We start from the raw sequence: 23260 nt of genomic DNA, 5'->3' as shown, positions 1-23260 counted from the left end.
AGTGTAATAGAGGCTATATTTTGAATATAACGTGCTTTAAAGAGAAGTTTTTACCAGTGCGTAATCATTGTTAGTATATTGAACTTACATCCCTACGTGTTAGTATGTAATATAATACGGACATATTAGTGCTCGGTAACAATAGTATACAGAGGGTTCGCTACGCATGTATGAAGTATGGAATATTTGGCTAATCGTTTTTAAATGACAATATTTGTTTGTTTCGATGAATTTTTATGTAAATGATGAAAAACATATAGTTCATGTTATAGGCTAAGGGTATACTAATTGATGATATCTACATAGTGATTTGTAAAGGTACCACTTTCTATATATAAATTCTCTATATAAGGTTAACATCGCATGACTTATACTTTTGAATGCCTACTATGCTCATTGTACCTTAGCTAAAATCACTTTAATGATGATAACTTAAGAAATAACTAGTTGGATGTTTTAGCCATTAATATCTAAGTAATCATTACTATGGCCATAGCGCAATGATGAATTTTTTAAGTGGTACTAATGCTTAACAGCGCATGTATAGCTGTTTTTAATGATTGTGTTTCTTTAAAGATTTGAATGTGCTTAGAGTGACACTACGTCATGTATATATATATTAAGTTAATTAGTGTGCTTTGAATTTTAATGGTCTGATGAAGCTTTTGTGAAAGCGCTTACTGTTTGTGCACATATTAAAGTCCGATTTATTTTTATTTCATTTGAACTCTGGATTATTTGACTAGTGAACGACTCTTAATGTTTTTATGCTCTGGTTGCCTCTCTGCCTAACTATATGGTTTTATATATATATATATATATATATATATATATATATATATATATATATATATATATATATAAAACAATAGAAAACAAACTGATTTAAACAAGTTACCCAATTAACCAGAAAAAACTCAAAACTGAGCCCTGCTCCAGCAGTCTTCAATCAGACAAGTTCTAACTGCACACCCCTGCTTACTAGGGTTCAGGGGAACCTTCTCCAAAAAAGATGGCCTGGATCAGTGCCTCAAGTTATACAAACAAAGCTAGATTCAGCAGGCCTGAATCTGGTCTATGCTATAGCAACAAGCCGCACCAATTTCAGAAAGAAACAGTTCAAATAAGCAGTCACAATAACCTGTAACCAGAAATTCCCAGCTCAGAAGGGTAGAATCCAGCCTCTCCTCCCACAAGAGTGCAGACCACAAACCTTCTTAATGTAGAATAACTGGCCTGAAGCCCAAGTGCTTAAGCCAGAACTAATACACTTTTAGAATAGCAGACATTGAGCCTTCAGTCAGCAGTTCCCAACTGAGAAGGATGTGAGCTACCTGTCCTGCCACAACAGTGCAGACCACAAACTTTCTTATTGTAAAACAACTGGTCTGAAGTCCAAGTGCTTAAACCAAAAGGCTTAGAATGATAGCTACACTTTAATCAGGTTACTACCAAGTAGTAATAAATACAACTGAATACATTTAAGAAGGCCTGGATTAGTGCTCAAGTTATGCAAACAAAGCTAGATTCAGCAGGCCTGGATCTAGTCTATGCTACAGCAAACAAGGCACACCAATTTCAGAAAGAAACAGTTCAAATAAGCAGGCACAATAAGCCTGTGACTAGATAGTCCCAGCTCAGAAGGGCAGAATCCAGCCTGTCCTCCCACAAGAGTGCAAATCACAAACCCTCTTAATGTAGAATAACTGGCCTGAAGCCCAAGTGCTTATACCAGAACTAATACACTTTTAGAATAGCAGACACTGGGCCTTCAATCATCAATTCCCAGCTTAAAAGGATGTAAGCTACCTGTCCTGCCACAACAGTGCAGACCACAAACTTTCTTAATGTAAAACAGCCTGTATGAAGCCCGAGTGCTTAAACCAAAAGACTTAGAATAACAGTTACAATTTAATCAGGCTACTAACAAACATTAATAAATGCAGCCGAATAAATAAAATTGAGTACTTTTAAGAAAAGCAAAATAAAGTAGGAGGAAACACAAACACAGTAAAAGCAAATGAATAAAGTGCAAACATTTTTTTAAGTGCAAGGAGAGAGGAAGGAAGAACCTAAGTGAGTTGGCCTTCTCAAATCTTCCCTCTGTATTAAGTAGAGTGAACACTAGACTCAGAATATGATCTCACTGTACTCGGTTAAGTGAGCAAATGAGATGGACCCAGGAGGAGTGTTCTAATACAGACTTACAGGAGGGGCGGGCAATTCCAGAGCCACCAACACTAACACCAACACAAAAACAGGGAGGGTAGCTGGGGAGCTAACTGCAGAGAGAGACACACAGCACACTGTTTAATGAAAGACACAATTAGGAAACAGAAAAAATGAAAATACAGTACTTTTAAAGCTGCAAGTTTGTACTTAACAAAAGACTAACATTCCCTACTGCAAGTTTCCCTTAGCTTCAGGTTGTAATGCAGATGTTTGTAGCCAAGCAAGTCTCTTGGGAGTTGAGCATAAAATGATTTCTGAAAAACAAAATCCACTCAGGCAAACGCTACTTGCCACTCTTTATTTAAAACGTCAATAACTTGTCCAACGTTTTTCGTCTAAACTGATGGTTAGACTTCTTCAGAAAACTGGCAAACATCAGTTCAATGGTAAACGCTTGTTTAAATAGCAAGCACTTGCTGAATGCCCGCCAAAATTCAAGCAGTAAATAGTTTTCTTAAAGTGAAACTACTGTTTTAAAAATATAAAAGTAGGCTGTGTGTAAAAAATATGCTATATGTAAACAACTATGTATGTTGTAAACTTTAATATTAAATTTGAATTTAAAAGTGAATTTAAACATTTTTTAATAGTTGTTTTCCTGGGTTTATTCTAGATAAAAAATTGTTAAAATGTTGTTGATTTTATTATTTATATTATTAAAATACTTTATTTTGCAAGTTGAAAGGAGGTTAAAAAATGAAGAATAACATCCTAACATAACCTTAAAATTTAAACAAATTGTATATGAATATACCAATATCAGTGAATAAATAATAAACAAACACCAAACACAATAACGAGCCATTTTTTTGGATTACACTAGTAATGTGCAGGGACTTTACCAAACAAAACAAATATTGATAAGCTTTAATTATTAGTTGATGTTCTTTTGTGAGACCGAGTTATTTTATAACCTAAACTATTAACTTATCTATAATGAATAAAGTTAGTTAGTGTACGATATTAATCTAAAAGATTGTTAAACATATGTTGTCATAAGGTGATCAAATATAGAATCAAAATGAAGACCAAATGAATATGGAGCTTTATAGCAGAGATTCTCCTTTAAATTTAATTATTTATACTGAGATTGAATTATTGTATGTCAACACATTATTAAATATTTGAGGTGTTTAAATATCATTCGATATTAAATTTTAGAATTTTTAACTACATACATATTATATATACATACGTAGATATACACCCCAATGTCTTCTGTAATTATTAAATAAAAGTATGATCTATTATTACATTAAACTGTTAGTGACTATCTCTCTAAACTTCTTAGTTTTAGCAAGCTCATAATTGAGCATTTCTCATTAAGGCCTGGGTGAGTGAAGGCATTAAGTTTAATCTGCCAAAGCAGTTCACATTTCTCCAATAATAAGTTAAATGGACCCCCTCTGGTTTCTTGCTTAAGATGATAAATTACTTTAAAGCAAAAATTTATGTTCAGGATATTCCATAACATGTCTTGCTAAAGCATTGTCCTCCTTGTGCAGATTGATACTTCTCAAATGCTCATACACTCTATCCCTTAGCCTTCGCTCTGTCTTTCCCACATAAAAGCAGGGACAACCCTGGCACATGGCTAAGTACACTATTCCTTTAGACTTACAATTGAAATTCCCTTTTGTGTAGATTTTATATCCATTAATGATTGTTGAATATTCCTGGAGTCATATACAGGCAATAGGGACAATTTCCACATTGTCCCATTCCTCTATTCAAGACTAATGGTTTATCATTATTGTACTTTTGCAGTATAGTTTTTAAGATCGGAGCCCTTCTTGCATATAATCTTAGGCACAAAGCCCAATTTACAAGTTAATGGATAGTCATCATTAAGAATGTTCCAGTTCTTCAATATGATTTCTTTAATGCTGCCAAAATCCATAGAGAACCTTAATATACACGCTGAGTTATAGTTTTCACTATTAGATCGTCCTCTTGGCCTCATTTGCACAGGATCCATAATTTGAACCCCTTCTTTCAGAATACCAGCATCTTTTTGTTTTAATATAGGTATAAAATAACCCATTTGTCTTTTTATTTTAACTTCTTCTACTATGGGGTCCAAAAAACATGTTGGGTATTGCCTGTTGATAAACATTTGTTTTAATAATAAGCATTCCTGCTCAAAATCTACATCTGTTGTAATCATATGTGCTGCTCTGACGAGCTGACCTTTTACCACCGATTTTTTCTGGTGTGTTTCATTTCTCAAACTTGAATCCCTCTAGGCTATAACAAAGAAGTGATACCAACACCCCCTCTATAGCTGTTTCCTTTCTGTTTCCTTATTCATATTGGGACAAGTGCCTCTATTTATTCAGAGCTTTCCTATGCCTGGTTTGGAATCCTGTGACTACAAGACCTGTGGACTGTATCTAAAGCCATCCATGGACCTACAACGCTGATATAAACAGCTTTTTGCACTTGCTCTAAGAATCTCAGTGCTATTTAAAGGTTCTGTGCTGCATTTATTGATTTGTTTGAAATTGTTGCTGTTTTTCAGCCTGCACTTGTTAAAGAAGAACCATCTGTTTGTTACGTTACTTCTCGTATGTCATTTTAACAGTATCCTGATAATTCCTAACCTCCGCTGATATTAAAAAGCTGTTTTGAGCTAACCAAACTTCTCCTGAGTTTGCTACAATATTTCTAGGTTTTGCAGACATTTTCCTGTATTTGAGAACATTTCTTAGAGTTTGTGAATTCATTTCTAAGGATTCCTGATGCTGCAGGAGTTCTGCCTTTTGTTGAAAAGCATTGGTTATTGCATTTGAACTCAAATCCAGTTCATTTTACATTAAGAGGGCTTTATTCTGCACTCTGATAGGAGCAAAGGACTGATTCCACCATTCCAATTTGGGAGGCTTATTGTGTGTTTATCAGATTGGCCTAAGGGCTTAACTGTGTAACAATCTTTCATCCTTCTGGTATAAAAGCCTCATTTTCCACATTGTGCAAACAAGGTTACACAAACCTCTCCAGCTTAAAGTCCTCTATAGGAAATACTCTCATAGGTTCATAGGTTCATAGGTTGGTACTAGGCTATCGGCCCTAGGGCCCATACAAGCCTAGCCAAAAAATGTACCCTGGCTTTCGCCACCCAAAAAAATTATTTTCCTGTGCCTCTGTCGAGCAGAGCCACAGAAGTGATCCCCGAGGTGAATTTCCCATTTCCCATCAAATCATCAAGATTTTTCTTGAAGAGTGCTAATGAGGAGTTCTGTTTGACATAGATAGGTAGTCTGTTCCAGAGTATGGGAAGTCTCTGGGACAGGAATCTATCCCTCAAGCATGTTCTGTTTATTGTGGTGACAATGTTTAGGTCCCTAGAGTGTGTAGCTCGGAGGGATTGGGATTTCTATAAGTGGAGCATGCCCAACAGCTCTGGGTTTGACATAGCTTTGTATGTTAGGCAGAGATCGCCCCTGAGTAGGTGATATGTGATGAAGTAAAGCTGTAGTTTTTTGAGATGGTCTGCATAGGGCATCTGTTTGAGGCCAGTAATCCTCTTTGTGAGGTATTTCTGTGGTCTTTCCAGTTGTTGTAGATGTCTTGTGAGGTACATACCAAAAGGGGCGTTGTACTCTATAATGGGTCTAATGAGTGATGAGTAGAGGGGAACAATGACCTCTTTTTTTTCTGGATGAGAATCCTTTTGTGATGAGATGAGCCACGTAGAAGGATTTCCTGACCACTGTGGCAATGTGATTATCAAAGGAGAGACTACTGGCCACCTGTGTCCCAAGGTCTCATCACATTTTCAGCATTAAGTAGACTACCAGCTATGTGGTAGTTCATGGGTACAGAGTTTTTACCAAAGGGGATGACAATGCACTTTTTGGCATTGAGCTTCAGGCCATGGCTTTGACACCAGGTATCTGTCTCAGTGAGGCCCTTTTGTAGTTTGTCCACATCGTTAGGAGTTTCGATTATGGCTCCTAGTTTGCAGTCATCTGCAAACTTTGTTAGCCAAAGACCTTCTGTGTTGGCCTGCACTTCAGAGAAGTAGATACCAAATAGGAGAGGACCCAGGACTGAACCCTGTGATACTCCACTTGTCCATAGTCACCCATTATTCATAGCTGCTGAAAGACCTGCCATTTTGAGCAGAGAGCAGCACCACTTCAGGTCATCCTATAGTATATTACTAAACACTGTCACTTAGACCTTTAAGTGACTCTTCCATACTCCTTCCCATCTACTAAGGATCTGGTATAATGGATAGGCACTTCCCTGTCATCTCTGTTTCTGGCCTGGTGGATATGGGCATCCTGAAGCACGGTAGTAACTGCCTCATGTCCTCTAATAGCCATTTAATTTTAGAACAAACAAAGTGAGTGAGAGATAAAGATATACAATGTCATTGTAGGCCAAGCTCTCCCATGCACTCACAAAAAATGCAAACTAGGTTTTCAACATTATACGCAAAACACTCACAAACCCACATATGCAGCTGTGCTCACATGTAATCTACCCAAACATCCAGAATCTCCTAAAAGCATCTCTCAGTGGCTCTGCACACAATTAAAAAGGTCAGCATCTCACACAACATATAACTGAAAGTCATGGTAGCCCCATTTATTGATTTATTTGCAGTTTGTTTGCCAGGTTTGTCCATTTTGCCATGAGGAGCCTGTTTTCAATGGAGTCCTGGGGAGAAAAGCTCCAAAAATGCAAATGTTACAAGTTACAGGATTACAAAAATATAACAATTACAACATATGAGAGAATTAAAAAATACAAAGTTACAAAGTTGAAAAAAGTTGACATTTGGAGGAGCAAAAATTAATACATTATAGTAAAAAAATCATTACACCAAAATTAGGCTTTTTATAAAGTATCTAGTTCCTGCAGTTTCTTTCTGAGAGTAGTAAGACTATCAGGGGGTATAAACAGGGGTATTAGCTAAAGGGAACTAACTGTAGTCAAGGAAGCTATGTAGGATGGGAACAAGAGCATTCCCATTGTGAAGTCAGGTGTGTATGAAGTAGAGTTTTGAAGACAGAGAGACTATTAGTGGCACAGATGAGAGGTGGGAGAGACCTCCAATGGTGAGCGAGAGAGAAGGATAGAAGATGTTTGCCTGGTGGGCAGGTGGGTTTGTGCGGTTCAATTAGATTTTGGAAGTTAGATCTTAGGTGTCTATCATGAAGATGCATTTGGAAGGTAGAGGCAAGGGATGGGCCAAGAGAGGGGGTGAAGATAAGTTTGTGTGTTTGGATAAGTTGAATATAGGTAAGATAACAGGAGGATAGTTTTGACTTGAGGGAAGATTGCAGATTAGTAAAGATAGAGGCACCATAAACGAGGGAAGGGATAAGGTAATTGTAGCAAGACCAAGCATAGTGGAGGGAGAGATGAAACGGTTGTGGCAGTAGAGCATACCAAGTTTCTTATGAGTTTTTTCAATATTTACTTGTAGGTGGCTTTTGAACTTTAACTGATCATCGATGATGACTCTAGTAGTTTAGCAGTGGAGACAATTTCGAAAGGAGTATTGTTTCGGCTGGTGAAGATGAGTGAAGTTTTATCTAGGGTGGTAGTTTTAGCAGGGGTGAATATCATAAGTTTGGTCTTGGTTGCACTGAGTGCTATCTAGCACCCATTGTTCAGTCGAGAAGAAGACATCCTGGGTTAATTTAATTAATGAGGAAGTAGAGGTGGCAGAGTAGGTTATTGTAGAATTGTCTGTGTATTGGATAAAGTTGGCATTAGGGATGGCATGACAGAAGTTGTTAATGAAAATATTAAATAGAAGGGGGCCCAGAATTGAGCCTTGGGGTATGCCTGTAGGAGTATCTAGGAAAGGTGAAGTAGATTTTTTCCATTTGACTGCCTGTTGTCTATTTGCTAGGTAAACTTGTGAACCAACTGATAGAGGAGTGGGATAGATTTAGCTTAGAGAGTTTTGTAAGGAGAAGGTTGTGAGATATGGTGTCAAAGGCCTTAGAAAGTTCTAAGAGGAGGGTGGACAGAATATAACCAGAGTCCTGAGACTTGCTAACAGTTTCTAGGAAGGAAAGGAGAGTGGTAGTGGTGCTACGGCCAGGATAGAATCCATGTTGACTGGAAGTGAGAAGGTCATTATTTATGACATAGTGAAGTAGTTGTTGGTGAATACATTTTTTGAGAAGTTTTGAAACAGGGGATAAGATAGTGATCAGCTGAAAGGTTGGGATATCATTGGTGTTGCCCCCTTTATGGAGTGGAATAATAAAGGCTTTTTTCCAGAGCTGAGGAACATGGCATTTGGAAACTGATTTATTTATTAGGATATAGATAGGGAAGGCAACAGCTTTAGCGGCTATTTTTAGGAAGTAAGAGGGTATCTCATCGAGGCATTAGGGCATGGTTTCAAGTTTAGAAGACGTTTTTTATGGTAGAGATGGGGATAGGGTTTATGGAGAAGGGAGGAGTTTGGGGGCTGGAGTTGCTAAAGCAGAAAGGAGTGAGTGGGGGTGGATGAGTGGAAGCATACTTTTTGGCGAAGGATGTTGTTAGTTTGGCTATAGAGTCAATAAAGGATGAACTGAATTGGCTAGCTAAATCCAACTCAGAGGCATTTGGGTCAGGGCAGGGGGTTTCTTTTTTCCCTGGGTTGAGTAGAGATGAAATTTCATCCCAGAATTTTTTCATATTGGTGTTATGATTGCTTTGGAGTGTGGAATAATAGGCTCTGTTGTCTGCTATAATAAGTTTTTTTTTACTTTGTTGCAAAGTGATCTATATTCATTAAGTGGGGTTGTAGTTTTAGTTTTGTGGTAGCATTTCCAAGCTTTATCTCAGAGCCACATGGTAAGTTAACCTTGGGACAGGATTACTTTTTATGCATTTTATTTTTCAGGGAGCAAAGGAATCAAGCAAGTATAAGAAAGTTGTATTAAAATAGGTAACAGCACTATCTAGGGATAGAGTTTTTAGTGGATTCCAGTTTGTTCTTTTTAGCGCATTTGCGAATGCATTGAGTTAAAGTTTTTTAGGTTCCGGGTAGAGGTATACATATAGGATAGTTGTATTCTTAATTTCGCCTGTCCTGCCCCCGGCTGCTGTGCATCACTGGCTCCTGCATCTGCTCCTAATTCTTGGGCTCCTGCCTATCCTGCCCTAACCTCCTGAAAGTACCCCTCCGATATACTGCCTAGAACCAGCTAAAAGAAAACTTCCACCAAAACTGAAAGGCCCTACTGCTCCCTCACAGCAATGATTTAAATAAACTTGGGCTCCTGCCTATCCTGCCCTAACCTCCTGAAAGTACCCCCTGGATATACTGCCTAGAACCAGCTAAAAGAAAACTTCCACCAAAACTGAAAGGCCCTACTGCTCCCTCACAGCAAGGATTTAAATAAAGTATGTGCACTGCTCTAACACCTTGTAGCAACTAATTTGATTCTAATAGGTCGCAGGGCACTTCCGTGCCAGGCTAGCCGGCATCCATACTCTCCCCTCTCTTTGCTGCTTAAGAATTCCTATCTCTCCCTTTAATTATTTATATTCCATATCCTGAACCACGACAGCTCCCTCCTTCCCCTTACCTGTTATCTCTCCCTGTGGTCTCTACTGCATTAGACTAACTAGCCACCAGGTGGCACTCCTCTACCTTCATGCTGTCCCTACTCCCTACTCCCTACTTATCTCCCCTCAATAGCCCCCTGATATCTTTTCCTCTGCTCTCTCCCTCACTACTGTCCCAGGACTACCCACACACTCCTCGCTTCAAAACACCCCCTTCTCTATCCTTAAAATAGAAAACAAGTAAAACAAAAAGCCTCTTACCTCTCCCACTGTCTCTAGTCTATATATTTTCCCAATACTCCATTTCTCTACATCTTTCTACCTCTTACACTTCCCAGCAAAACTTACCCTTTGACTCCTTACTGATTGTCTTCCTCACTTTCTCCTCCTTTGGCTCTTCCTGCTCCGTTCTCCCTGTGGGTTCACTCCACTCCCCTACCCTACCCCTAAGTCCCACCCACCCCCCAGCACCTCTATATTTATTCTCCACATACTCCTCCCCATATCAATTAACCAATCATAGGCCTCTTGTCATTACCCCTCCCTCCTATATTCAATTAACCAATCTCAGTCCTCCTCACATTTCCCCACCCACTCTTACTCCTCCCAGTCCAATTTTTCTATACTTTCTACACTTTTTCTTCCCCTCCCCTGTCTACAAATTCATATCTCCCCCTCTACTTCTCTACCTTTTTCTCCTCTATTAAAAAATTAACTTCTTACACATTTATCTCTTCCATATCCCACACATTCTAAACATGCCCTCCCAATTCCCCCATAATCTCCAGCTCCCCAGCTCACTTCTCTTCTTACTAATTTCTCTTTACCATGCTACTTCTTACTCTTCTAAAGCTCCCCCATACCTGCCTTCTACTCAAACTATTGCTTACACTCACCTACATCCTCTTCCAATCTTTCACTTCCACTCCACATCCTCCTCCCTTATTCAACCCAACTCACTGCACCTTTTCCATCCTAAGCTGTTCTCCACCTCAACAAAAACTTTCTCATTTAAACTTCTCCTCACCCCAAACAACTTCTTCCTATACAAACCTAAAAGGCTTAAATTTATCACCTGTAATGTCCTAGCCTTATCTGGAGACATGCATCCTAACCCTGGCCCCTGCCTCGCTAGAAACAAATCCTTCCCTCCACCCCCTTCTTCCCCTACTACAAACAACCCTTTTCCCCCTCCCCATATTCTCCTGCCTCCTCTCTTAGCACTCTTAAGGTTTTCACCATTAATGTCCAGAGCCTTAACAACAAAACTCACCATCTACAAGCTTGTATTAATCACAACCAACCTGACATCTTAGCCATCTCTGAAACCTGGCTCAAACCCCACATTACTGACTCTGAAATCTTACCTCCAGGTTTCCATATCCTCAGAAGTGACCGAATAAATAAAAAAGGAGGAGACTCTGCACTAATCTACTCTAACCTTCTCTCTCTCATCCCTCTTCAAATCCCAACCCCTCAATTAAAAAATTCTGAAATAACAGCAGGTGTCCTCCACTTAAACAAACACAAAAATATCTGCATAATTTCCTTATATATCTCCCCAGGTGATAACATCTCCACCCTTGAGAACATTCTTCACTGGTCCTCAACAGCAATAAAATATGAAACCTATATTCTAGGCGACGTCAATATTGACTGGAATAAAATCAATACACCCCCCCCATCCATTAACCTTTACAACTTCACCCAAGTAATGCACTCAACAACTCATCCTGACAAAAACCACCCCCTGGGTCCATCATAGATTGGATTCTTGTCTCCCATCCAAATAAAATCATTCTCTCTGGCACTATCCCTGACACCTTCAGCGACCATCTCCCTGCCTTCATTCATCGTTCAACTAACTCAACCCAATACCAGCATCAATACATTCAAACTTGTAACCTTAGCAACTTCAACCCCTCAATCTTCACAAACACTTTTAAACAAATTAACTGGCAAACCCTCAACACTCTCCCCCTTGGCAACGCTGTACAGCACTTTAACGCTATCTTCCTAGATACTCTTAACTCCCTAGCTCCTCTAAGAAACAAACAAATCAAAGCCAATTCTGCTCCTTGGCTGACCAAAGAAACTAAACAAATCATGTACCACAGAGACAAATCCTGGAAGCTTTATCAGAAAAACAAACTGTCTTCCACCTTCCTCCAATACTCCCAACTTCGCAACCAAGTAAAGAAATGAATCACGCTAGACAAAAAAAAACTACTATAGTAAACTCCAGTCCAACAATAATATCAACCCAAAACAATTCTGGAAATCTGTTAACTCCCTTCTCCACCCTGGGACAAAGAATAATCCCTGCCCTGACCCTAGTTTAACTGACAAGGAGCTTAGCTCTCACTTCAACACTTTCTTTACAGAATCCATAGCTAAGCTAACCAAAACATTCCCAAACAATAATCCACTCAACTCCCTCTTCTCAACTGCTAACAACCCTAACAACTGTCCTATTAACTTCCAATTCAAACCAGTGTCCACCATTTTTAGAAAAAAGCTACTATCCAAACTAAAGCCATGCTCTAATGCCCCTGACAACATACCTTCCTCTTTCCTCAAATGCGCAGCCAAAGGTATTGCCCTCCCAATTAGCATTCTGATTAACAGATCCTTGAAAGAGTCTTACGTTCCCAAACTTTGGCGCTCTGCCTACATTCTACCTTTTCACAAAGGAGGCAAAATCACCACTATTTCTAACTTCTGTCCCATTGCCATTCTCTCCCCAGTATCTAAAATTCTAGAAAAATGTGTCCACCACCAACTATTGCCCTACTTAACTCAGAATCATCTACTAACTCCCACCCAGCACTGCTTCCGTCCTGGTCACAGCACCATTACTGCCTTACTATCCTTCCTAGAAACAGTCAATCAAGCCCAAGATGCTGGACTTCTTGTATCCACAGTACTGCTAGATCTATCAAAAGCCTTCAACACCATTTCCCATACACACCTTCTCTCTCATCTCACCAACCTTAATCTCTGTCCTAATGTTCTATCCTGGTTCTCTAGTTACCTATCTGACATATCTCAAGCTGTCAGATGGAAGAACTCTACCTCTTCCTTTTTTGCCTGCACCTACCGGCGTTCCTCAGGGGTCCATCCTCAGACCCATGCTTTTCAACATCTTTATAAATAACCTTCACCCTGCCATCCCCAACACTACAGTCATCCAATATGCCGACGACTCTACCCTAGTTTGTACCACCTCTAACATTCCCGAACTACTGACCAAAATACAAATAGCTTTCTCCACTATGGAGAACTGGATGCACCAAAACCATCTCTCCCTCAACTCCAATAAATCTAAAATACTAATTTTCCTCCCCAACAAGGTGTCCTCCTGTGACAAAAACGCTTTCAAGGTCCTAAGCCAAACCAACACTGCTATTGAAGTGGTCCCTTCTGTAAAACTCCTAGGCATCACCATAGATGAACACCTTAAATTCGATCTCCACATACACCAAAACATAAAGAAAACCCACCAAAAGTTAGTTATGCTCTATAGGAATAATCAATTTATTTCAAACTCCTCTAGGCTGACCCTAGCAATTACCTACCTCCTACCCTCTCTACTATGTGGAGCCCCCCTTCTAACTAATCTGTCTGCTTCCTACTCCTTAAATCTTGAAGTTTGCTATAATAAGATCTCTAAATTTGCCACTAAATCTAAAACCTCTACACACCACTGCCTTACCCTACAATCTCTAAACTGGTTAGAATTCCCTAACCACCTAGACTATCTCCAACTAACCACCGCTCACAAATTAATATTCTACCCAGACAAATGCCCAGCCTTAAACAACATCCTTCCCCCATACATCCCAAACAGGTCTCTGCGATCTGAACACCAAAACCTAATCTCCATCCACAAACCTAAACATCCTGCTGGACAGCTTCTACTCTCCTTCTCCCTAGGTAAAAAATGGAACTCCCTCCCACCATCTCTTAGGACTATACCTAACACTGAATCCTTCAAGACCCAACTTTACTTATACCCATCATCCAAATGGAAACGTCCTTGCTTTCACCCTATATAAACTCTAGGGATTTCCCTCTCTAAGCTCTCTATACTCCTGCTCCACTCTACCCTCAAGTTTCTTTTTCCTTCCTCCAAAACTGATTCTGTTGACTTTCACTTGACTGTAAATATGTAAATACTATAAATTCTGTATTGCCATTGAAAGACATAAAAAAAATGTTTTTTCTTTTGCCATATTGCACTGTCTATGATGTATATTATGCATATGATTTTCCCTGTCTGTAAACATTTGTCTCTTGTATTTTACCTTTTATATTGTGTAACCTATTGTATTCACAACTGCTTGTGGAGTTTTTCTCCCCGGGCCTCCACTGAAAATAGGCACTTCTTGGCCCAGTGGACTTCCCCAGTAATCAAACTGAAAATAAAAATAAATAAATAAATAAATAAATAAATTGTAGGGGAGGAGAGACTGCATTGAGTGAAAGTGGGAAGATGGTCACCTATCGGGTCAGGAAGGGTACCATTGTTAGTGATGTAGTGGGGATGAGAAGATAGAATCCAATCTGGGGTGCTTCCAGAGAGAAAGTCTTTGGACGGTGTAGTTGTTGAGTTAATAAGTTGAGTGAAGTTGTAAAGATTTATATTTAGGGAGTTGGTTGGAGATTGAATTGTGGCCTAGTTGATATTAACATCACCCAGGATTATAATTTTGTTTGTGATATTGGCAGCGCGCCAGGAGAGAATGTCTTTAAGGATTGGGGTGTTATCTCCAGGAGGGATGTAAAGGGTGACAATGCAGATGAGTCTATGTTTGTTTACCTGAAGAAGGTCTGGCATTAATTCAGCATTACCAAATTTTGGAATAGCTATAGCAAATTTAGGTGTTAGCCTATAAGGCAACACACCACACAGCCAAACATTCTAGTTATTGGGGATTCCATTGTAAGACATATTGGTGCCCCCCTTACCAGGCTAAGGAAGTAAAAGATCACAGTGAGATCTCTGTATGGAGCCAGGATCCACCAAATCACTCGTGCACTTAGGTCTTTAAAGCACAAGTACCAGTTTGTCATGGTCATAGTCCATGTGGGCAAAAAATGACCTAAGCCATACCTCACTGGACTATATGAAGAGAGACATGATGGAGCTCTCTCAATATGTGTCCCAGGCAGGTATGAATCTAGCCCTGAGTAGCATCTTACTTTCACCAATGATGATGCCACAGTACCTGCAAATATGATTAATTTCAACAATTGGCTTAGTTTCTGGTGTCACAACAAGGGGATCCAATATCTGTCAGCCTAGGGAGACATGATTGACAAATCACAATGCTTTGCCAGAGATGGTTTGCACTTGTCACCTCTTGGCTTCCAAATATTGGCAAAGTATGTATCCCCAAAGTGCCTTTTTTAGGCCATGCTAAATTGTCAAACCCTCCAACAAAACAAAAATCACTCATGACTACCTAAAGGTACTCAGGATAAAACAAAGAAAGGAGGTATCTTAGTGCTCCGTACACTGCTAGACTGGTCTAACGTCATGACTTGCTTAACTACTCCATGCCCAATTAACCAGAGGTGAGACTCCTATCATATCCTTGCTAGCTTTAAGTCCTCTAACATGAGTCTGGAAAACCACACCACCTTCCTAAACCTACTAGAATCTCTTAGCATTCAGCCTAACACCATACTTATGGGTGACTTCATCTACCCCTCCATAAACTAGAAGACTTACATGACCCATAATTCCCTTGCTCAGAAGTTTTTGGACTTCATCAATGCAAACACCCTGGAGCAACTAGTTAGCTCCCCAACTAGAGGAACTAATATCCTAGACCTGGTATTCATGAACATAGGGTGATGCTCTTCAACCCATGCATTAACTCCTCCCTGGTAAGTTCTAACCACAAAATGAACCCCTTTAGTATTAAAACTAACCTAGAATCCCAATCAAACTCCAAATCTGTTAAGAACTTTGCTAAAGCTAATTACTTCAAACTAAGTGACAGCTTATTAAACTTCCAAGCCCCTCCAAATCCAGATGATACTGAGGCCTACTCTGAGCTGTACACAAAAGCACTGGACAACCACACTCATAGCTGCATAGCAGAGGCAGAACTTGCCTGAGGTAAACATATGATTAAACATATGATTACTGGCAAAAATAAACCACCTTGGTGGACCCTTAGCATAAATAATTTATTCTACAAAAGGAGGAAATCCTCTCCAAAGCAAAGAAGAAACAGATAAAACAGTGCAAAAAGACAATCAGTAGTCTAAACAAACAAATTAGAGAGCTGGTCAAATCTGCCAAGGCAAACTACAAAGCAAAGATAGCCTCCCAGGTGAAAGGTAACCATACAGCTTTTTTTAATTATGTTTGTAACCTCAGGTGAAACATTCAGCAATGTGCTGAGTTAATTATGAAAGGCAACACTTACACCCCAGCCTGAAACTGTAGTACACCTCCTGGCTGTCAAGTTCACTTCGACCCCCCCCCCCCATCACCTCCTATCATACCCCAAGACATACCCACAACCTCCCCTTACCGATCATTATGAGGGAACAGGTCCTTATTGCGCTCGCTAAAGCCAAAAACACAGCCTCCATGAGTCAGGACAACATTTGAGGATATTTATTAAATAGTTTAAAATGGAATATATCAGGGCCACTAGAAACCCTCTTTAACTACTGCTTCTGTGCCAGAGGAATGGAGGACTACAACAGTCGGCCCTCTGCACAGGGGAGCCTATCATCTGATCCAGAGAACTACAAATCCATAAGCTTGACCAATCTTATCTCCAAGGTCATGCAGAGAATTATCATGGATCTGATCAATAATGATATAGGACATCTCCAAACACTGGACCAGACCCAATCTGCTTTTGTCAAAGGGAGGTCTTGCCTGCTCAGTCTGCTGGAGTTCTTTAAGAAAGACAATGGGGCCATATATGAGGGTAAAACTTATCTAAAACTTATGTAGACCTGGCCAAGGCTTTTGATACAATCCCCTACTTGGGTTTCATAGATAAACTTATTGTGTTAGTCATAAACCTCTAAATCATCAGGTGGATAGCAAACTGGCTTACTGGCAGGACACATCTGAATAGGTGAATCCACTTCTGATAAGAAACCTGCTACTTGCAGTGTCCCACTGGGTTCAGGTTGGAACCCTCCTGTTTGGTATATACTTCTCTGAAGTGAAGGCCAATGTTGGGGGCCTCTGGCTCATCAGGTTCGATGATGACTATAAGCTGGGAGCAATCATGAAATCCCCAAATGATGTTGACATCCTACTAACAGGCCTAAAAATGAAAAATGACTGGTGTCAAAACCATAGTCTGAGACTAAATGGTAAAAATGCGCAATCATTCTGTTCAGAAAATCCAATATCCCTGCAAATTCTAATATTGATAACACACCGTACAAGTAGACCCAGTGGTGATGGATATAGGAACACAAATGGATAATAGCCTAAACTTTGACCACCAGGTAGCTATGGTAGTGAAGAAATCCTTCCGTGCAGCTCAACTTATAAATAAAGGCCTATAGCATCAAGATCAAGGAAGTCGTAGTGCCATTGTACTCTGCCCTATTCAGGCCTATAATCGAGTACAATGCTCCCTTCTGCATATACCTAACCAGGCACTTACATCAACTGGAGCAGCCTCTTTCGATCTGAAGAAGATTCGAAAGCACTTATCGTATGAGATTTTTTTGGGGACCTTTCACATATTTTATGTGTTTTTAGACAATTTGTCAATAAAGCTGTTTTAACTGCTATCAGTTTCTAGCTGTGTTCGTGCAATTGGCTACATTCTTTTGTTTTTTGGGTTCTTTTCTTTGGCCAGCTGCAGTTTAGTAGTGGGAGGTATTTTCTTTACTAATATAAACTAGTATTGGTAGATCATTTCCCAAGATCTGTTGGGAGTAATTTCTAAACAAACCATATGCAAACAAGTCCGTTAATACATTTAGTTCACTGATTGTTCGAGACCCGTGTTTCAACATTTTACTGGAAGAATCATCTAGACTATAATTTGTTAAGTAGTTAAACAAACCTTTTTTTTACTATCCTTCAGATAATCTGTTAAATACACTTCATAATTAGATCTTACTCTTTTAATAGTCATGAGGTACATTTTTTCTAAATTTATTGTAATTGTTCTTATTTGAAACCAAAAGAGATTTTTTATATCTTCTCAACAAATGTATCTTTTTCCTTTATAGTTCAGATAACTTCAAACTCCACCAGGGATGTCTACACCCTTAAAGGGTATTTTCACTCCAACTAGAACATGACAGACTATCAAATTATTAACAAAATTGTAAAAAAAAAATCAATATCCATTTTAGTTTTACTGACATCAACACTTGCTCTGAGAAGTTCAGAGACCATGTCACTAAATTTTGTGACAGAATCGAACACCCCACCTCCCCTCCTATCAGTTCTAAAATTATGATGGCCAGAGAAACCTGATATTACTGTTGGTTTGTTACTGCAATGAAAACAAGTTTCACAACACATTGGTAATCTTATCAGCTATGCAGGCCTCTGTATCTTCTAATTTATTATTTAAACAGTGAGCATTTAACAAACAACATTTCAAGCTTGCCTTATTATTATCAGTGACAATCAATGACTTGACTCTAAAAAAATTCATTAATTTTGTCAACTGAGTGCAAATTATCCTATTGCCTAAATAACATGAGTGGAATTTGTTCTTATTTTTTCATCAAACAGTTCCCAAATATAAATTACTTGAGCAGATTTATGAAAAGATTTACACCTTATCCAATTTTTGAAAGTCCTTGCTTATCCTCACACTGAAAACATGGAATTGGAAGATCACTGAAAACCAACTTAAACCTGAAATGTTTACTCAAATAAATAATGCCATTTCAGTTACTTGGAATGTATCGTTAGTTCCGACATTATTATATTCACACACAACAATGACAAGGTCATATCTTGTTCTTTTTGTGAATAAGGATTTGATACTATCTTTTGTGTGTGACATATTGTTACCGTGTAAAGATGAGACAGTGACTCTGTTTAATACACGTTAATGAGTCACCAGTTATTAACACTTGATTGCAAACATTGGTCTTACAATTAGCTATATTACCTTTAAAGTCACAGACAACAGAATAATCATTTATCATTAGTGTAGATGGATTTATACCTTAATTTTTAGACCCTTCTTAAGAGACAGAATACAAGAATCATCAAATGAACATTCTTCTGTCTCACTCTATAAATGTTTATTTGTGTACAGAGAAATATTATTGCTAAATATATCAACTGAATGACCTCTACCCTGATTTATTCTCAAATTAGCCAAAGGAGAAGATTTATCTCCGATGTATAACAAAACATCATTCGATATATTCTGTCCCAACTGAGTATCTCTTTCATTCTCAAAATTTGTCAGATTAATTAATAATTCACCCAACCTGCTATGTTCAACCAAATTTCCTCTTGCTTTATTAGCAAACGTAACTGATGAAAAAATGTTTTCTGTTTGAGTTGACTCTCACATTTGCGTTAAAGTAGTCTAAACATCTGAATTATGTAAAGTTTTAATCTTTGGGAAAGGGCAGATTTGAATGCCATCATATATGCCCCTGCTTTACCATAACACTTATTATACCAAAAATCAAAAGGTAGGAATCAACAGGAACAGCAAGGCAATAATCCAAAAACGGTTTATTTTAGCGCTTTCGTCTTGCCAATACTAGACTTTCTCAGAATAAATTACTCAACAAATACACAGCAATTTAAATACCCGACCCCTCTTCTTATTTACTAGCCAAAAATTACTTAATTTCCTTAATAACATCAAACAAAATTAAAACAGATAATGTGCACTTAAAGGGATACATTAGACTGAAAAACAAATAGGGTACACAAACCAAACACAATTAATCTTCTTAAAAATCTAAAAAATATATATATATATTTACATGAATTTAGATAATACAGCCATTAATACCGAAGTATCATGACTATTCTTAAATGTGAGATAGAGATTTTAATTTAAAAAAAAAAAAAATAAAAAAAATATATATATATATATATATATATATATATATATATATATATACATATACATAACAATAGACTTTGAAGCCACTGATAATAAAGTATCATAACTATTCTTACATATAGAATAGAGATTTTAATTTTAAAAAAGGAGTTATAGAATATCTGTCATTCAGACCAGGTAATATGCAGGCATCAGTTTTGATCTGCCACTGCAGTACTTTGAATTCCAAAAAAGCATCAGATGGCCCCCCCCCCGGGGGGCCCAGATCAACTTGTTCCACTACATGACATTTAAATGAATGCGTAGGATGTGTCGCAATGTGCCTATAAAGTGCATTAGTTTCTTTCTTTTTCTTAATATCATAAATATGTTGGTATATACGCTTCCTTAATGTCCTAATTGTTTTGCCAACATAGAACCTGTCACAGGAGGTGTAAACAGCAATGTAAACCACTCCTTTTGAATAGCAGGACCATTTTTTGTGTGTTTTTATCCTACCTAAAATTTTAATTTTAATTACACTCATGTCGGTTATATAACCACATTGTGCACAGCTACCACATCTAAAGGTCCCACCTACATCACTCCATACCATTGTTCTTTGTTCAGCTAACCCCATATTGGAGGTGTTTTTTTTTTGTTTTGTTTTTATTATAAAACTCTTTGTTTTCTTTAACATTTTCTGTAGCAGTGCCATACATAAAACAACCTTTACATTTAATGTAATGTCTCCTTCCATTTGTCCATCCATCCATCCATCCATCCATCCATCCATCCATCCATCCATCCACCCATCCATCTATCCATCCATCCTCAACTCCTTTTTCCCATTTTTGCGCAAATGGCCATTTTGGGTCAATTCCTGGCTCTTTTCAACCCCCTGCTATAAAGCCCACTTTTGCATGCTTTTTCACTTGTAAAAGACTCAGCACAGCTCCTCGTTGTGTCCTGCACAGTTCTACAAGCAGTAGAGAGTGAAAGAGTGACTTTCCTGGATTTATAAGTATTTTTACTGGCTTTCGCTTAAATTACTGCATCTCGACTGCATTTCGCATAAAAAACAGCTCTGCATATTGTTTTTACTGTACCTGTGTAGATTTTAAACTGTTAGCACTTTAAAAAGTTATTTTTGTTTAATTTAATTGTTAGGCTAACACACTCAAGTGCGCTAGCCGTTTTATAGCATTTACTGTTTGCTACTGTATCTTTTTCTTCTGTCTCTGTAAAAAAAGAAAAAAAACAAAAAAATATCCTTGTTTTCCCACTTTTATGAACTAGAATAGTCCAGTCTTCAGATTTTGCTGATCTCTGGGCTTTGTCTTAGTTCCTGTGCTATCCATATCCTTATTTGGATAAGAGGAAGCTTCTTTGTTCAGCAGTGGGAGTGGGGAGCACTGAGCAACCTATTTGTCCCTAGAGGAGTGGTTCCAGCCCAGTAACTTGTAGTTTATTGGCCATTTTGGGTCAATTCCTGGCTCTTTTCAACCCCCTGCTATAAAGCCCATTTTTGCGTGCTTTAGCGCGCTTTTGCGCGAATTAGCGTGAAGTTACTCATAGAGCAGCATCGGGCAGCGCCGGTTAATCAAGTTTAAACTATTTCTGGCTCCGTAAAGTCTACTCTTCAATTTTTCCCTTAGAACTGCTCTACTTGCAATCCAAACAGCCTATACTCTAACTGAAAAGCTCAGCACTTGCTCCTAAAGCATTTTGTATACAGGTAAAGCACTCTTAAACAAAAGAAAGTACTTCATTCACCTAAATTCCCTTGAGTACCCATTTCCCTATAGATCCTTTCTGACTCAGTTACACAGCAATCTTTTTCACTATTCTAGCATGTCGAAGGGTCAGTTGCTGTCATCCTCTCCTGTTCAGCTGGTGAATCTGGGAATCTTGAGGCAATGTTACAATTGCCTCATGTACACAGACAACCCTCTCCTCCTCCCAACAAATACAAATATATGCGAGAGATGCAACTATATAGCCAAACTGGAGGCTGAGCTCTCTCAATTCAGTACTGGCAAGACCAGTCAGGAGGAGAAGGTAACCACGCACACCACAAACCCAGTCTCACATAGAACTATCACAACTGCAAACCAAACACATAAACACACAAAAACATACTTGGAGGCACTGATTAAAAATCTACCAAAACAACAGAGGCCTCCAAAGCAGACACCCAAGCAACCGCCACCTCAAGACATAGCACATGCAACACATAGTTCACAAAGTCAGTGTGCTAAACAGTCACAGCCCTTAAGGCCAAACAACATGCCAGACACACTTGTAATAGGTGACTCCATAGTCAGACACACTTACGTCCCGCTCACCAGACTGAACAATGAAAAGGTCACAGTAAGCTGCCTGTCGGGAGCTAGACTCCGCCACATAACACAAGCACTCAGGTCACTCCACAGCAAGTACAAATATGACTCAGTCATTGTACATGCCAGTGTGAATGACCTGAGACGTACCTCCCTGGACTACATGAAAAGAGACATAGAGGAGCTCTCTGATTATGTAGCCCAGACTGGTATGACCCTGACCCTGAGCAGCATCTTACCCTCACCAAGAATGATGCTACAGTACAAAGACAAAATGATCAGTTTTAACAATTGGCTTAATTACTGGTGTCATTCTAAGGGGATCCAATGTCTGTCTGTTTGGGATGACATGCTCGACAAGCCACGCTGCTTCGCAAGGGATGGCTTGCACCTGTCACCCCTGGGCTTCCGGATATTGGCCAAGGCTCTTGCCACCCCCAAAAGTGCCTTTTTTAGGCAAGGCTCAAATGACAAACCTACCTCCCTAGAAAACACAAGTGGAAAAAAACTAAGGGTAATGCTGCTCAATGCCAGAAGTCTAAACCTCAAGATGCACGCCCTCAAAGCCCTCCTCAGTATGGAGAACATCGATGTCTGTGCAGTGACTGAAACCTGGTTCAAGGCTCCTGAGAGCACCCCAGCACTATCAGGTTTCACCTCATATCATGCTTTCCGGCCCCAAAACTTGGACCGAACCACAAAAGGAGGGGGGGTATCCATATTCATCAAAGATACCCACACCTCCAGGTTAGTGGCAACGCACGAAGCATCGGAGACCATCCAGGTGCAACTAACCATAGGCAAAACTGCCTTACAGTTTGTAGCATGCTACAGACCACCCTCCAAACTCAGGAACCCCACACAGCCTTCCTGAAGACACTGGAGAGTATGAATGTCTCTCCAAATACCATCATATTGGGAGACTTCAACTACCCAAACATAGACTGGGAACATTACTCAAGCCCCAACACCCTAGCCCAAAGGTTCCTAGAATTCATAAACTCAAATGCGATGGAACAACTAGTCACCATTCCCACAAGAGGAGACAATATACTAGACCTGATCATTGCAAACATGGGGACAAAATGCTCCACAATGGAAGTATATCCCTCATTGGTAAGATCA

Source organism: Protopterus annectens, chromosome 4.part0 (genome assembly GCF_019279795.1).
Source record: "Protopterus annectens isolate FY-2018-M chromosome 4.part0, PAN1.0, whole genome shotgun sequence".
Lineage (NCBI taxonomy): Eukaryota > Metazoa > Chordata > Ceratodontiformes > Protopteridae > Protopterus > Protopterus annectens.
Note: the sequence above shows the minus strand (reverse complement) of the source record.